General features: G+C 41.4%; 1 protein-coding gene across 6 annotated transcripts in view; it reads left to right on the top strand.

Moving 5' to 3' along the window:
* The first annotated feature begins 2,644 nt into the window (after positions 1–2,644).
* The window catches only part of MBNL2 (muscleblind like splicing regulator 2), a 153,860-nt gene continuing 139,607 nt past the window's right edge, over positions 2,645–16,897 (top strand). For 2 of the 6 annotated variants that reach the window (XM_046663999.1, XM_046664001.1), the window contains exon 1: positions 2,647–2,865. The gene's annotated coding sequence lies outside the window, so the exon portion shown is untranslated. Of the gene's footprint in view, positions 2,866–16,897 lie in introns of all 6 variants that reach the window. The other 4 variants (XM_046664000.1, XM_046664003.1, XM_046664005.1 and 1 more) reach the window with 4 other exon arrangements.

Here is a 16,897-nt window from a genome sequence, read left to right as displayed (position 1 = left end):
AAGTTTAAGCAGAGGAGTGTGGAATAATCAGAATTCCTTTTTTGAATTCTCATTTTGGCAGACATGTAGGAGAGGGATCCAAGGGGTCAAGAATATATGCAGGAGACCAGCTAAGAGTCTATTTCAATGAGTCTATTTCCATGTCATGATGAAAGACACATGGTGAAAGACACTGCACAAAACTGCATTGGTAGAGATGGAGCAAAGTGAAATATTTATAAATATTTGGGTGCCAAACTTGACAGGCTTTGATAATGGGTTTCATATGGTGGTTGGGTGTTGGAGGAGGGTCAAGAACAACTGCCAGTTTTTGGCTTGTTCAATTGGATGGATATCATGTCAATTCTTGAGACAGGAATCATGAAATCAGCAAGTTTGTGCATGGCATCTTGCTAAATGCAATGAACAATGTGGAACTAACAATAAGAATAGCCATCATTTAGTGAGCATTTATCATGTGCCAGCCGCTGTATAGATGTTTCATGTACATTGTCTTAATTAATACATTGCCCAAACCTAGCCCTCTGAGACAGGAAGATCAACTCATCAATAAAGGTTTAAAGGTCTGGTAAAATGAACAGTACAGAATGCTTTCAAAGGAGAGCATGAGAGAAAACAACGTGAACAAGGAAGACATAACAGAAGAAAGAGAAGACAAGCTGAGGTCTAAAGGTTGGGTAAGATTTTGTCAAATGAAGCTCTTGGGCATCAGGTCTGGGGAGGGAACATAGGAGCCAGGTCCAGGAGAAATAAACATGACACAAAGTTCATTTAGGAAAACAGTGGAGAAAATGGTCAGTAGAAAGAGAGGAGCCAGATCATGAAGGACTTTGAAAGTCTGTAATTTGGATTTTATAGAGAGAAGAATTTGAATACGAAAGGAACATGACTTCACATGACTTAGGAAAACCAGTCTGGCAGCAGGGGAGCTTGAACATGGAGAAGCTTGAGTCCAGAAGCCAACTTATTAGCATTTGTATTATCTACATAATATGTCAGAGTTCTGAACTACCTAGAAGGAAAAACCAACAAGACTTAGTTCCAATGGATGAAAATGGGTGAATGAGTCAAGGATGACTAAAATTTTGAGAATGAAGTTAAAGGAATTGTAGTTTCAAGACCAAAATTAACGGGAGATCAGGAAGAGTAGCTTCATAAACCTGTGATCGTCCATTTACATGCGGTATAACATTAAGTATATTAATATTTAAAAATAATTTTCTACCTCTTGGACCACAGAGATCATTTAAATTTCCAAAAAAATTACAGTAGATGAAAACCTACAAGTTATGATATATGACGGATTTACACTGGGATGAAAAAAAGCATTGTAAGTATAAAATTGGAGGGGACTAAAGCATGTTATTCTATTGAAGAAATAGCCTACAAATCATATTAAACACTGTGTTTTTAAAATGCAATTGGCAAAAATCAAAAGAAACCATTGCATTCCACCCCAACTCTTACTTCATTACAGATTCATCGCACAGTTGTTTATAAACAATAGTGTGTTGAGTTCAACCTTTCAAATGAATGGGACTCTGTCCCTGCTTTGGTCCAGTCACATAATCATGACACTTAATTTTTTTTATTCAAAATGTTGTGTGTAGTGGAAGGAAAATGTATGCTTTTTGTGTTTCCCAAATGCCACGTTTTTTTTCAAAGCACGTAGGAGTACTGTTGACTGGGAAAAAAATGAATAACCCTCACTAACCTTTCCATTCCTTTTCCTGCTTTATCTCAGGAAACTTCAGCACCTCGTAGATCACACTGTGTGGAGTGGAACCTGATGGCGCGCCCTTGGATCATGTGCCAGGTGCGTGTGTATTCAGCAGTAAACATCATCCTGTAATCATTGCTTCATTAATGACAAGATGGACCAAAGCACAGTATTTATCAAACGGCACCTAACGTACTTTAGGATTAGGCTAAGGCACACCTAACCTTCTCATGGGTGCCTGCCAAGAAAGCAAAATGGTAATGTAGAGATATCAATTTTATTGTTCAGAATTCCCTAATTAAAATCCCCAGTGGGTCTGAAAACATTGATGAAAGATATATGGGCTACAGTAATTAGCCCCAGCAATAACAGATGTTATAGAGGAAAACTGTGTGCTAGAGGTACAAGCATGTTTTGATTTTGAATGTGTACTTGGCTAATACATTCTCCCTCACTAATGGAAATCACACATAAAGGTTCTGTAAGGTATTAATTTCCATGGCAGACATTGAATTGTTTTTCCTTTAATATATATGTATATATATATATATGCTTTGTCAAATGGGATAATGACTTCACTTTCATATGCAACCTGGATTTCTTTTGAATATACAGAGCGTTGTATTTTCAAAAGTATTTGTAGGGCAGCCACAAGCTTTGGGCTGCCTGTCTTAAAGGGTGTTTTCTCAAGCTACCCCTCTCTGCTCTGCCAATTACGTGCTACTTTGTCTTGGTGCTCTGATTGCTTTCTTCTGAGAGGGAAATTCCTCTTTCATCAGTATGGATGCACTGTTTTCACACACTGCAAGTGCTGTGTTGCTGTGTCAGTCATCCTATTAGGGCCAGTTTCAGACGAATAGGGTTGACGAGCTGGCTGGGGATTGGCTGCCCGTGGCTGGGAGGGATTTGTCGGAAGGAAGGGCTGCAGCTTACAGCAACAGAGTTTAGACTGTCTTTGCTTCATCATCTGAAGGCAAAATTTTCCAGATACGGCAGACGGCTCTCAGAGTACAATAAACAGGGAATGAGAACTATTTACATGGAAATTTCTTCCTCATGATGCAGCGGAGAAGCCTCGGCCGCTTGATTCTGCCAGATGTTCCTGGGGTTACTGTAAAAGGGAAGGAAAGGCAGAGCTAAACAAGGTAGGAGAATCATTCCCCCCCCCCCCCTTTTTTTGAATGTTTAAAGAGTTTGCTGCAGTGTGCTGCATTCCATGTGTGTTGCTTAGGAAAGCCAGGGAAACTGGATTCCACTAATTCAAATGTAATACTTGCAGGGGACCCTGGAGTTTTACGTAACGTTTTGATTTGAGAAAAAGAAATGGCAAAGCTTGAATCTATGCCGCCTGTTCGGGGTGAGGCATAAAATGAGTTTTTATTCAAAGAATAGATCCATTTATTATTCAACAGAAACCATTTGAATTCTTGGGAGCATTCTTATTTTCTTGTTATAGAAATTTTTCATACTGTGATAGATAGCTCCTGAATAAATAAAGTTTACATTGATCCTATTATTTGAAAACAGACTTGTAATTAAGAAAAGAAAACTTCATGGTAAATAATCATCCATCGAACGTTTAGCCAAAAAATATGGTCTATTTATTAGAAATTAGGGAGCTACCTAGGGCTACAATGCCACGGCTTTAATTGAGTTTCAAAAGCACATTTTTAACAAGCCAGCAAGAGGCAGCTTCCTGACAAGTTTTCGATACTGTACTTGAATGTTTGCATTTCTTTTTCTGGCATGTCTGAGCCTTTGTTTCAGCTTAAAAGTGGAACCATTATATTCAAAAGTAAAGCTGGGTTAATAACGCTTACTGCAATTATCTGATCTTTATGCATTTTTAATGAGAACACACAGCCAGCAGAATAATTTAATGAGGGCAGACTAGCTTTTAAAGCTGTGTTTTCACTATGCTGAACCATATCAACTTTCTTGCCGAGAAGCACCAGTGAGAAACGATGGAGAAGATTTATTTTTAACACTCTTGGCCCGAGAGAAGGAAAGGATATATTTGTTAAAGAATTCTTTCTGCCCTTTTCCGTTTTAAATTTCTGCCAGGCACGAGGAAACTGTGCTTTTTTGTTAGGCCTCGGAAGCATGTGTTTACAATAAATGTGTAACATTTTTAGAATAGTTAGCAAGCACTGAAGCGAAGAAAAAAATCTGACTTGCCTAACCACCACCGTGAATGTTCTTCAGGAAACATTACTGTCCTTTTAAGAGACAAAGGTTAAGTGGAAACATATTTGTTAATTGGGTAATATGTGCATTTTGGGGACAATAAAAGTTTTTTTAAAAAGAAGACATTCTTATAATCTTTAAATAAAATGAAGTTTCTTTGGCCATCCTGCCTGTTTTGTGAGGAGCAGTAGAGTACTCATTTAAATAAGGGCAATGCCACGTAGATTCTTCTAGACCCACTGTTTTTACTTTCAAGGAGAAGTGCAGGACACTAGCCCAGAACTTCTGACGTCATCTCCCAACTATTTCTGCTCTGTGTTCTTTTATTCAGGCTCACGGAGAGGAATATTTCTTTATGTCCTGGCCAGGAACATTCTAACTCTCACTTGGCAGGTCTTGAGCTATGTCTTCATATTTTAGCCGGTCCTTTCTAAACCTTAAACCAATCTCCAGCATAAATAGGGCATCTTCTCCTACCTGCCTCACATCGGGCGGGTCAGAGCAGGTTTTCTGCAGGGTTCTGGCTTTGCTGGCAAGAAAGCAGCGGGGAGCGGAGCACGGCTTTGCTTCTGGCCCAACTTCCCCTTGGTGCTGCCCGGCACTGCCACCTGGGTGGACAGTCCCTATGGCCCCATTCCCAGTTTCCCCAGAGCCACTATTTAAGATCCAGGTTATGCCACCAAGTTCACGGCTGGTTGGGATGTTGGGAACAGCTGCTTTATATAAAGAGCACCATGTCCTCGTACAGACTGGCAGAAGGAAGGGAAGTCCACTACTGTAGGCTGTTAACCCTGTGTCACAGGTGGCAGCCTTGGTCGTGGAGGCTTGGGGACAGCTAGATTTTAATAAGGAGCCTTTTAAGAAAGAATTTCCATTAGAACAGATTGGAGTGCTTGGGAGTTCCCCGTTCAAGTTTACATCCTCTTTCAGAGTGTTGTGTAGCCTTCAGCAAGTGCCCACCTCAATTTTCCTATGTCCTAATAGGATTGAATAATACTCGCTACACTTTCCCTCACAATTCTAGCATTTAGAGAGGCCTTGACCTTGTATCCAAAAAAAGAAAAAAGTTGTTTGTCTCTTGGCACAATGAGCTATTTAAAGTACAAAGGGATAAAACCTCCTTATTAATGAAACTCTTGGCAAATGTCTTAGGGTATTAAGAAATATAGTCATTTATACAAAACCCTTTACTTCACACTCATGTAAATTTTCTAGGGACATTTATTCTTAGAACAACAAATAAAATTTCCAAGGAAATCAAAGCTTTGCTGTTTACATTTTCTCCATTTATCTGGTGTAATATACCAGAAGCTGTGCACCAGACTTTCTCAGACATAGGCCTTGTAGTGCCCACAGCAGTTAATGCCATTTTTGCTTTGACTTTTGCATTGAATTTGTGAAAGTAGAGTGAATAAAAGAGAAAGTAAGAAGAAAGGAGAAAAATATGCTTACAAAATATACTGGTTATATAGCTTTACTGGTTAGCAGCCTGCCTTCTCTCTGCTAGTTGTTTTAATTTGCTGTTGCTATGGTGAAAACAAATCAATATCACATGGCTCCCAGCCAGTCCCGAGCTCAGGGAGTGCCACAGAAATTCAAGATCAGGTACTCAAGATTCCAGGAAAGAATTGGGAGAAGAGAAATTAGATATTGAGCTTAAGAGAATTCCTTACGGTAGACCGACTAGGCTCAATCTTGTATGCATTTTTTCTTCCTTTCTTCCTGCGTTTTCCTCCCGATAACAAGAGAAGATGGGAAGGAAGGTATATTGATTTGTTTACACTTTTCAAAATGATAAAACATATTATCAACATAGAACTAGGTTGTAACATTGCAAGGAGTAAAGGATTCTGATTAATGAAAAGGTGGTATAACTGCAGGGCATGTTGGTTGTTGAAAACGTAGTTTGGGGGCCTTTAATATCTCCAGGTACAGCTGCACATGAGAGTTGGCAGGGTCAGAAATAGTGACTACTGTCACACCAGGCAGAGAAACCTGGCAACTCTAGGGAGCAGGTAGGCAGTGGAGGCAAGGGGCATTATGGAAATGTAGGGAGGTATGAACCATCAACACCAGCAGGTCGCAAAGTCAAGGGAAAGCTGTAGGTCCAAAGTCAGGCCAGATGAGCATGGAACCCTGGGGCAGAGCAGAAGAGGGCAGAGGACACTTAGTTCTTTTCATAAAATCTTCCTGAGGCCCAGCCTGAACCCCCAGCAAGGAAAGAGAGGGAGTGGCTGCAAAAAGAAGAGAAGCGTCATGCGCCCAGACATCCTTTCTGGAATGGTCAACTGAACTGGCTGGGCTTAGATGCGTACTGCCGTGTGGACAAGGAATTAGATATTTCATGCTTTGGTTTCTCTCAGACGAACCAGGCAGGAAGACTTCGCTGGGCTTTGTAAATTAGCTACAATAGTGTTTTGCTCTCCTGCTTTTTACTCAGCTCAGTTGGTTTTTGGTTTTTGTTTTTTTAATGTGCACAAACTGTTAGTTGCAGCTGTGATAATATTCATAGTAAGGAGTCTAAGGTGGCGTCATGGCTGGGTCTGCATCAGGACTGTGCCTCCAACTGCTCAGCATTGTTTGGCTGAGGCTAGTCCCGCCTCTGTTGCTGAGAGTGAAAACAGGTGTGAAAGGTAAGGCCCAGGGGTTCGTTCCTCTGTGAACCTGGGCCACAGGGCTGATGGACAAGTTTTCAGCTGTCCTGCTCCCCTCAATATGGCAGAAACACTTGGTAATAAAAGTGGACCCACCGATTTACCTTAGTGCTCTGACAAAGAATGCATTGTCTAGGAGATCCTAGGTCGGTATATTCCATCAATCAGTCAACAAGTGTTTATTAAACACCTCCTGGGTCCTCCAGCTTTCGCTGTTTGGTTAGAACAAGTCAATTACCTAATACCTGACTTTGTGTGTGTGCAAAATAAAAGACAGAAAGAAATGATGCAAAATTGTAAATTTCCAGGACTTTAATAATAACTTTATTGGCTAACGTTATTTAATGTTGTTAACTATCAGACATTAATTGTAGGTTTGAGGCAGTTTTGGTGTATGTGGGGAGAATAAAATTCTGCTTTAAATATTTATATGTACTTTCTTCACCTTTATTTCTCAGCATAAATACTGTTTAAATAACATATAAAGATGTAAGATGAGTGACAGACATATGCGAATCCTGCAAAAAAATCCAAAAATAAGGCTGCCGAGAGCAATCACCCAGTGGCTGCCCAGAGCAAGCCGAGATTCAGCCCCTAAGTGACTGGGGAACATGGGCGCACCATCGAAAAAGCCTTAAACAACTGTCAACAAAAAGAAATCCTAGACCCTCTCCCACACCTCTGGGCCTCGGGGTGCCTGGGAAGATCCTGATGCAATTATCTCATTGTCCCCTTCCACCAAGGAAACTTGATTCCTGACTCTGGGGGATTGAAATTTCCCCCGTTTTATTTTAAAAGCATAGTTACTTTAAAAATTCAATTTCCATTTTTAAATACAAAGTTTTGTTTTGTTTTTTCCCTAACGTCAAAATTAGTGTGTATTCTCAGGGCATAGGCAAGCCACAAGGTAAGGGACCAGAATGGGAAGACCTGGGAGAGGAGACTGACCTGAAAGAATTGTTTTTAGCTACGGGTCTTGGCAGGCAGATGGGCAGGTTCTGAGGTTTAGGAGCATCTAGGCGAGCTGGTTGCCGGGGAAGAGCTTTGGGAATGGTAAGCCACCCTGGAGGACAGAGGGAGGAGTCAGGAGACTGGAAAACACAGTAGGTCCCTGGTCCTAAGCAGTTTGCAATACACAATCGCTGAGGAACAAGATACTTACAAACAAGATAAGAATAGGTCAGCACACAAATGTCTTCAGAAGGATAATTAACATATGTATAGTTCCTTACGCTTTACAAAGGGTTTTCACAGACGTTGTCTCAATTAACACTTCAAATAGAGGGTTAAAAACTGGGAGCCTAAAAGTAGAGCACTCGGGCAGGGTGTGCTAAGTAATGCTCCTGGAGATGAGTTATAAGCTGGATTTTTAAAACTTTTATTCGTTTATTTTTTCAATGGTTAATTGACTTGAATTTTGCAGAACAGGAAAAACTTACAAGGGTCCCCGGTACATGCATGCATGTCGCTATCTCCTGCCCCCAAACGTTTTCTTGGACAAGAGCATTTTATAACTAGTACAGTAGGCAGCCTAGATGTGGAAGCAAAGCAAGAAGTGAGGTTGATTGGCTTCACTTTCTCAGCTCTGACCGCCCAGAAGGCATTAGGGAACGAAACCTATACTGGCTTCATGCTCCAACTCAGCCACACAGTAGCAAGATGAGTTTGGCTGTGGATGGCAGGGTGGTGCTTCTAGAACATTAAATTCATTAATGGGTGTAAATAGCCTATAGGCAGGGGGAAAAACCAAAGACAACAATGAAACTAAAATTCAAAGGATTCCATTTGCCCATGAGAGCATCTCACTGAGTTCTCTTATGCCTGCTGAAGGCAGGGGGGGTGTGTGTGTGGGGGGGGGGGGGGGCGGAATTAATATTTTAGTGGCCTGTGTTATAAACTAGGTGCTTTACACATACAGCTCATGTAATTTGAAGCTTAGAAGAACCCTATGAAGTTAATGTTATCCTAACGAAGTTAATGTTGGCAGATAAAAGAAGTTCTAAAAGGTTCCACAACACACCCAGGATCCCACAGCTAATACTTGGCAGAGCCAGAATTTGAACTCAGACCCATCAGACCCTGAGTCCTATAGGCAGACAGCACTATGTTTTCAGCTGAGCAAATAAAATTGAGAAAATAAAAATAATTCATTTGCAGAAAGAAACAAAAGCTGAAGATAGAAATAGGAGGTCAATTATTTTAGAAATGTCACTTGTACATTACATAATTTACATTATAACACATAAATACTAGGTCTAATAATAATAGTACTGTCTTACATTATATATCATTTCTGTTTTTATGCTTATCTCTTTTAATGTTCACAAAAATTCCTTTTTGTCCCTATTTTATAAATTTATTTGTAAATTTATAAATTAAATAAGAAGTGAATTTGAGTGAGGTTAAGAAATGTGTTAAAAATCTCACTAGCCAAAACGTGGAAAAGCTAGTCCCCAAAACTATGGGAATCCATGCATATGATATTTAATGAAACAAACCAGTCTTTAAATGAAATTACACTGCAGTCTGACTTGGAGCCCAACCCAAGCAATTTTTGGAAGACAGTAATGTTTTTAATTAAGATATTGAATTATTTTAAAAATCTATAAATTTCTGGCATCCTAGATGCAAGCTTCAATTAATCAACTAAAAAGTATTGGTGAAGCATATATTATATCAATGATTTACTACTTGTAATTTTAAATATTCTCAGAGTTCAGGAAGGTAGAATTCAGTTTGGGCTGGAGTAGTAGATAAGGCTTCAAGGAGGAGGAGATACTTCCTCTAGCTCTGAATGGATATATTTTGTCCAGATCTCTGTTTCTAAAATGGGATGTCTACATACCAAGCCTAGGGCAAGATCATCCTCTAGGTAAGGAAAAGAAATAATTGAACTTACATCTTATATATTATTTAGCTCATCCTTTTAAAATGTCAATTTTCATATATGTTTGATAATGTATGTAACATATTAGTACTGTTATATAAGTATAACATTTATAAATAAGTAACTAGCCTTATAATGGTTGTTCCTGCTCAAAAGTATTTTTCTGATGGGGTGTATGATCAAAACTTTTGCAGAGGACAGTTGTCAAAATTAGAGAAAGGAAGGTCATCTCAAGAAGGAGGAACAGCATGATGTGATGTAGGGGCCAGTGCGGAACTTGACTGGAGAATAGGGATTAAGTGTTGAGGAGCACTGGGAAATAAGGCTAGATGCCAGAGGGAAGTCAGAAGTGGAAGACCTGAAGAGCCATGTGAAGGAGTTTAATTTTGTTACCTACATCATGTCTAATGCTTTATAAGGATTTAATTGAGACTTGTAAGAGAGGGTTAGAGGTTAGAAAACTTTTAACAGGTGAAAAACTTGCAATATTTCAGGCATGATATAGGAAGCAGTTGGATTAGAATGGCAGTATGATGATGGAGGAGAAAAGACAAATCCAAAAGTCATCTTGAAGGAAAAGTAATAGAAGCTAGTGAGAGCTTAGAAGAGCCAAAATGACATTGGAGTTTCTAGCAGGAGAAATATCAATGAAACCCCAACAGAAAATGGGAATAGACGGAAAAAGGGAACAATCAGTGGGTGTGGGGTCAGGTGAGGGAGGGAGAGGATGAGTTTTGACTTCTGGTAATGGTGTTTTTAGCTAATGATGGGCCATCCAAGTGGGATATCCCATAGACATTTGACATTGTGAGTAAAGAGAACAGCTTAGACACTAGACTGCAAATACAAACTGAGATACACCTTCATTGAAGCCATAGTTGAAGCCGTGGATGCCCACAACCTCTAGGAAGAAGTGGGCATAAATGGAGACAGTAAGATGACCAAGGATGAGCCCTGTGGAAGACTACCGGGTCCGAGAAGAGAATAAGAGCTAGCAAATAGTCAGGAAAACAAATACCCACAAAGAAGCAAAATTATCAACCTAAAAATGAATAACCAAGACTGTGAAGCACCATGCTGTGATGACAGTGCAGCCTCCCACACTGCATTAGCCTACTGAACATAGTCGACCCTCTCTGACATGAGTGCTCAGGCCATGGCCCTCTTGGAGGCAAATACTGGTTCACTGTCATGGTTAAAGCCACAGAATGTTTATTGGATTGATAAGAGGATCTTCACAGCTGTATCTTTCATATATACAGTTGACTTTTTAAAAAGTAGATCTTAGCTCATAATCAAAAGAAAACATTCAAAACCAACAATTATCGGGACTTCTGTATCTCAAAATATACATTTTGGGGGATCATTGGTTAGGCCAGTAATTCCAGAGCGATTGGAGGTATCACTGGACACTGGTCATCCCATTCTCAAAGACCCAGGGGTTCACTTATTCCTGAATCTAGCAAGTCTCAACTGAACTCAGCCATAAGAACTATTCTGAAGAAAATGAGAAAGTAGTCAAACCATGCAAATAGTTGTTGCCCTCATACCAGATACCTACAGTGACTAAACCAGAATGGCACTTCTCAAACTTCCATGTGTGTATCACTTAGGGATCTTACTAAAAATGTAGATTCTGATTCAGGACATCTGGAGTGGGGTCCAAGATTCTGCATCCCTAGCAAGCTCCCAGATGATTAAGATGCTGCTTATCTGCAAGACTCTAGAACACAATGACAGCTTTGCTAGCATAAATGTCATAGTGGCAGGTGACTAAGTCTGGGATGCTTTTAAAGGCATGCTCTGTAAGGCTGGGGCCAGGACCTACCTCCTCGACACAGTAAGCCTTTCCAGGCAGCTCAGGCTCAGAGTGGGGCTGAAGCTGAACTGACTTATCTCATGAGCCTTGCACCAAAGCTGCTGTGATCAAGGTCATGAAGGCAGGGACTTCAGCAGTTTCGAGCAGCTCTGTGGCTACAGATGGCTGGTCTGTGGATATCTCCTCATTCCCTTGGAGGTTGCCTTCTCTGTGGACACAGACTCTCACCAATTCCCCAAGAGATTTGCTCATCGCCTCCAGGGAAGGCCAGTGTGTTTGTTTATGTGTCTGCTCCAGAGATATTTTTTTCCTACAAAATGTATGCGTTTTAATTCAGCCTTAGATTCCTTTTTTTCCCTAAATGATGGTCAGAAATGGAGCCTGCAAGTCTGATTTGCCTACTTCAGTCCTCACACCCTCAGTGGATTAGTTCAGAGAACTCTGACAAATTCATTGTTGCCCTTAAGATGTAGATAAGGCCATTGTCTCCTCATTCTCTCCAGAATATGAGGAGTATAGAGGAAGTGTTATATGCAATTAAAATTTCATTTCTTTCAAAATGCTAGTTTTACAATCTTGCAATATAAATGAAGCCATGATCAGAGATGATGGCTGTCTAATGCGGTAGCTTAAGTGAAATGTCCAGGCCTGACCATAGACAGACTTATATCTTGTTGTAAGTCTTACATCTTGTTTTGTGTCCATCTGTCTCCCTTCCCCTCAAGTGCTCCATTTTTCTGTATGTCCCACATGTGACCCCTCTTTCCTAGAATCTAACTAAACTGATTTAGAGGAAGTCTTCCCTGCCCAGATGCCCATTTGGTCCACAAACGGATGGCCGGTATTTTTATGCATTTTTAATTTACCAATAACCTCTTAGGAATGAAAGGGAACAAGTGTTTATTGAGTTTGTTGAGTGCCTACTATATGCCAAGCCTTCTGCTGAGAGCTTTATTTACATCAACTCAGTCAAATCTTTTTATGAAGAAAATGAAGCTCGGGAGGCTGAGTTACTTGCCAAGGTCACACATGGACATGTGACAGAGCAAGGGGTGAAGCCCCAGTTGGAGGTCTCCAAACAGCCAGATCTTTTCCAACGGTGCTTACTTGGGAGTTGCAACAAAAAGGGGTTTGCTTTAGAAAAACTTCTCTCACGAATGTGCAAATGCACAGACCATTAGCAGAATTCACTAAACAGTTAAATAGAACCCAAACAAGCAATTACTGGCACACTGTGCAGGAATGAGTTCAGTTTTAGCCAGGAGTTCCTCCTCACAAAGGGACTTGGTAAATCACCAGGGACGGCTGGAGCATCATCTCCATTATTTGCTGCGGTTAGCTGGCCTTTTCCTTACTGTTGAATCTACTGTGTGTGTTGGAAGAAGCTTAAAGACCCTGGTATCTAAGGTATCTTACAGATACCTTAAATAGATAACACGTGTAAAAACTCTTTATCAGCATCGAGGCCTGTACAAGAGTGAGATGTTTTGTATGGTTGTGGCTTTGCTACTGTCTATGAGAATTCTTAGAAATCCCTTTTCTTCTCCACTGAGGTCCCTCTGCACACGCTGTGCTGTTTTCTTTTACCCATGTTGCCCCATTCTCCATGGAGGGCATGTGATCATTCCCTCTAGCTGCATCTGCTGATGATCCTCTCACTGCAGGCTCTCTTTCCCTCTTGCTTTGCCGGCTCCCGAGCTAACCCACGGTCTCTTTTCCCGGGTCTGTTCTCTCTGCCAAGGCTGTACCTGGCATCCCTGATAAATGGCACACATAGATGCCCGGTGTTTCTGGGGTTCTAGTCACACCTGATTCTTAGCTGGTAGAAAAGACTATTTATTTGCCCCCTTAGGAAGCCCATTATTTGAACCCTAAAGTATCAGCTTTCTGGCAGCCACCACAAAGACCATCCCCTCAGGAAACAAAACAAACCCTATCTCTAGAGTTTCCCTGTTTCTTTTCTTTAAAGTTCCTTGTTGCAACTAGGCTGCAATTAAGAGGCAGGATCAAAGGCGCTAGCTGCCTCTGGGGCTGCTGGGACCCACACGGAGGAGCTTTGGTCTTTTTAACTCTTTACTTCCCATGACCTGCTACTCCAGTGCGTCTAAGTTCCTCCAGGTGGTCGGGCATCAGAACACTGGCGAGCGGTGGGACAGCAGGGCTGGCAGAGGAACTTTGCACACTACACAGGACTCTGATAGCCCCTCCTCTCGGAGATCCACCCAACTAACGAAAACTATAGGAAGAAAATCAAAAGGGAATCCCAAGTTGGAAGGAATTGGAGGAATTACCTAGCACAACTCGTGTGTGCCCTCTGCAGTCCTGACAGGCAGTTTCTAATTGCCTGGACAATCACCACCCCATAACATATACAAACCATAACTCTTCATTATAAAAATTCTTCGTTGTGCTGAAATGAAGTGTGACCCCCATGGCCTTCACTGCTTAGTCCTCATCCAGGCCTTTGGAGTGACCCTAAGCAAGTCAAATGCCTCTTCAGCAGGCAAGCTCCTTCACATATTTAAAGATAGCAGTCAAGCTTCCTCTGATAGGAACAGTTGGCCCCTCCTTTTTCAGGATATAATACTTTTATTTATGCAACCGAAGACACTGAGTTTTTCTGGCAGCTTTGTCACACGTTGTTGACCCATATCATTATTAGACTTGAACTTTGAACCAGTTGTGATAGAGAAAGGGGTGGGGCTCTCCATTTCCCCTTAACTTTGTTCAGGCCTGAGCACAGCTGGGAAAAGTGGATGGATAGAGGCAAGGTGAGGGTGACAAAGCATTTTGTGCATTTGGGGAAAATGTCTATCTCCAGTCTCAGCAATAGGCTCTAGGCACCTCCAGAAATACCTAGCAAACACAGGGCATTGACAGGCAAAACTACCCATAGGATGACAGATAAACAGATAGATTTATATTTATATATATTTATAAATATACAAACATTTATATTTATGTATATAAATATATATACAGTTGTAGGTAGATAGATACATATTTAGATTAATATAGACAGTTATAGCTATAGATTAATATTTACATATACAGAGATAGGTAGATAGAGATTTAGATTAATATACACTCAGATAGCTGTAGATATAGATTAGTAAACATATAGAGATAGACAGATAGATAGACAGACAGACAGACAGATAATGTTCACACAGTTTGAATACCACACTAAGGTAGTTTTCAGAGGTAAAGCACACGTTGTTTTTGGCTTTCTTTTGTTCTGTCGTTTTTGCATTTTGGCACAACAAAATGGTGATCCTTTTAGCAGTGGCTTGAGCCCTGCCCAGTCTCTCTGTGGCTCTCAGCACAGTCTTCAGCAGCTTAGAGACACACTCTGCCATCAGTAGATACCAAGGTCACCGAAGGAACTAATTAATCCCAGCTCCAGTCGGCAGCAGGATGCACTAACCTGCCCTCCTTCCTGGGCGAGGGAGAAACCAGGAAGGATTTTCTCCCTCGTTTCTGCCCGGCCTGCTCAGGGGCACCCTAAGCAAACACAGGAAGGGCAGGAGGGCTGGGCTACCATTCCCCGACTCGCCAGCCGGTTTCCATCTAGAGCAAGCCCAGAGGAGGCGTGTTCTGAGGCTTTCAGACTCTGGCTGAAGCAAGCCACCCAGTTTTTCTTAGGAAAATTGCCAGGCTGATATTTAACCTAAAGATCCCCAGGCCCTTAGTCTATCACAAACTCTTTCTTTTTTCTTTACCACTAGTCTTACTAACATCCTATAAACCCAGCCAACACTCTTTGCCATGCTGAAAATTTGTCTTTTTAATTAAAACTACAAATATTCTAGCTGACCAGTAGGGAGCATGAATTTTTTTTCCCCCTGAGGATAAAATTTATGTCGTGTAACCCAGACTACACTAAATAATTGATCAGAAAAAGTCATTGAGAGGAGCGATTATTCTTGCAAACACTGACAGCCAACAACCCAAGATATGAAGTTGGAGAATGTTGCTGTTTAAAATGTTGTGGATACTGGAGTTAATATTAGTCTCCTTAGTTAGATACGTGTTGGGTCTTGAGTTAATTGTTCTGCAGCTGAGGATTTATATCTGATGTTCTGATCTCGTCCTTCCAGCTGGATAATTAGTGCAGAAAGTCATGGAAAAGCCCCGACATGGCCTGTGTGCCGTCAGGTCCACAGTACAGAGTCCCTCCTCAGTGCTGGTAGCCCTTGGGCCCCCGAAGCTGCTAAAGCAAGGGGGACATAGGCATGGCAGTGAGTTTCCCATTACAATTTGGCAGAACCCAGCAAATCCTGGAGTGAGGTTTGTGACACTCTCTATCTTGCTCACTGGTTAAAAACGGGGGGGGAGGGGAATCAAAACCACATGTTCAATACAATGTCAGGCTCCTAGTGAACATTTTGCTCTTAAATAATAAGCGCCAACCTCTGCACATATTTGAAGGCTGTGGGAAGAGGAGCCGAGCTGCTCAGGCCGAGGCGGAGGCAGGTAGAGAAGGGCCATGCAGCTTGCTTCCTTTCTCAAAATGGCATGTCGCTGGAAGCCTTCCAGCTTCTAATGGGGGAAGCAGAACGAGACTGCATTTACTGACTTATTTCCCTCCTTCACATCTTCTTTCTTCCCCTCACATTTTCAGGATTGAAAATTAGAAACACTTTTCTCCTACATACAAAATTACTCCCTCACACACATTTCTTTTTTTTTCTTTCTTTTTTTTTTTTTCTGCTTTGAAATGGCAATTGCTGCCAGAAAAGACTTCTCGAAGAACACATGCTGTCCTGGCCAGAATAGTCAAAGGGTTAATTGAAAACGTAGCCAGCTAGTGCGATGTAGCAGCTAGTTAGGGAGAGGGGTCCCCCTTTGGGGGAAGCAGATATGACTGAAAGGGAGCCTGAGGGGGGCTTCCAGGGTCCTGCCACTAGGGTATGTCTCTGTCTGTGCATGGGCCACATAGATGTGTTCACTTCGTGGAAATCCAGTGAGCCAGACACTTAGGATATGTGGTCTTTTCTGTCTTTAATAAAGTTTTAAAAATGTCGCTGGCTAGCTAGAACTGTCTATTCTAAGATAAAGTGAAAGCCAGTTGGAAGTTACTTCTACTTCTTACTCTCATCCATCTGATGCCTCCCCTCCTTATCTGTTTCTCTCCTAACCTTCCGGCTCCAGAGGTGGGGCTCCATTCCCACTAACGAGGAGAACCACGAAGGGTCAGAACTTCTCCTACCCCTGGGCCAAGGGGAAGTTAACACTTCAAATTCAAACTTGAAAAAAAAGGAAATCATTAATGTTAAATAATAGTAATAACGATAATGATAGCAAAGCCACTTTGTCGTGATGTACAAAATCTCCTTTTCCCTCTGTTTTTATTTTTCACAGACACATGAAAGTTTTCTCCAAAGTTTTGCTTTGTTTTGTTTTGTTTCCTATTTGGTAGTCAAGACTAACGGAGGAAGGAACAACCAGGGGATGGCAGGTGACAGTCCACCTTGCCCTTTCTTGCTGTGTAATCTTAGATTCATGGTAGTCCGTTTAGGTCAAGGGAATTCAGGTCTCAAAAAACAAATAAGGGTGACAAAGGATGTGGCAAGAATCCAAAGCTCGCAGGTCATCAACCCGGATTTGAAGTCCGGGCTCTGCTACTT

The sequence above is a fragment of the Equus quagga genome, chromosome 6, assembly GCF_021613505.1.
Source record: "Equus quagga isolate Etosha38 chromosome 6, UCLA_HA_Equagga_1.0, whole genome shotgun sequence".
Lineage (NCBI taxonomy): Eukaryota > Metazoa > Chordata > Mammalia > Perissodactyla > Equidae > Equus > Equus quagga.
Note: the sequence above shows the minus strand (reverse complement) of the source record. Positions and strands in the feature narration are given on the sequence as shown.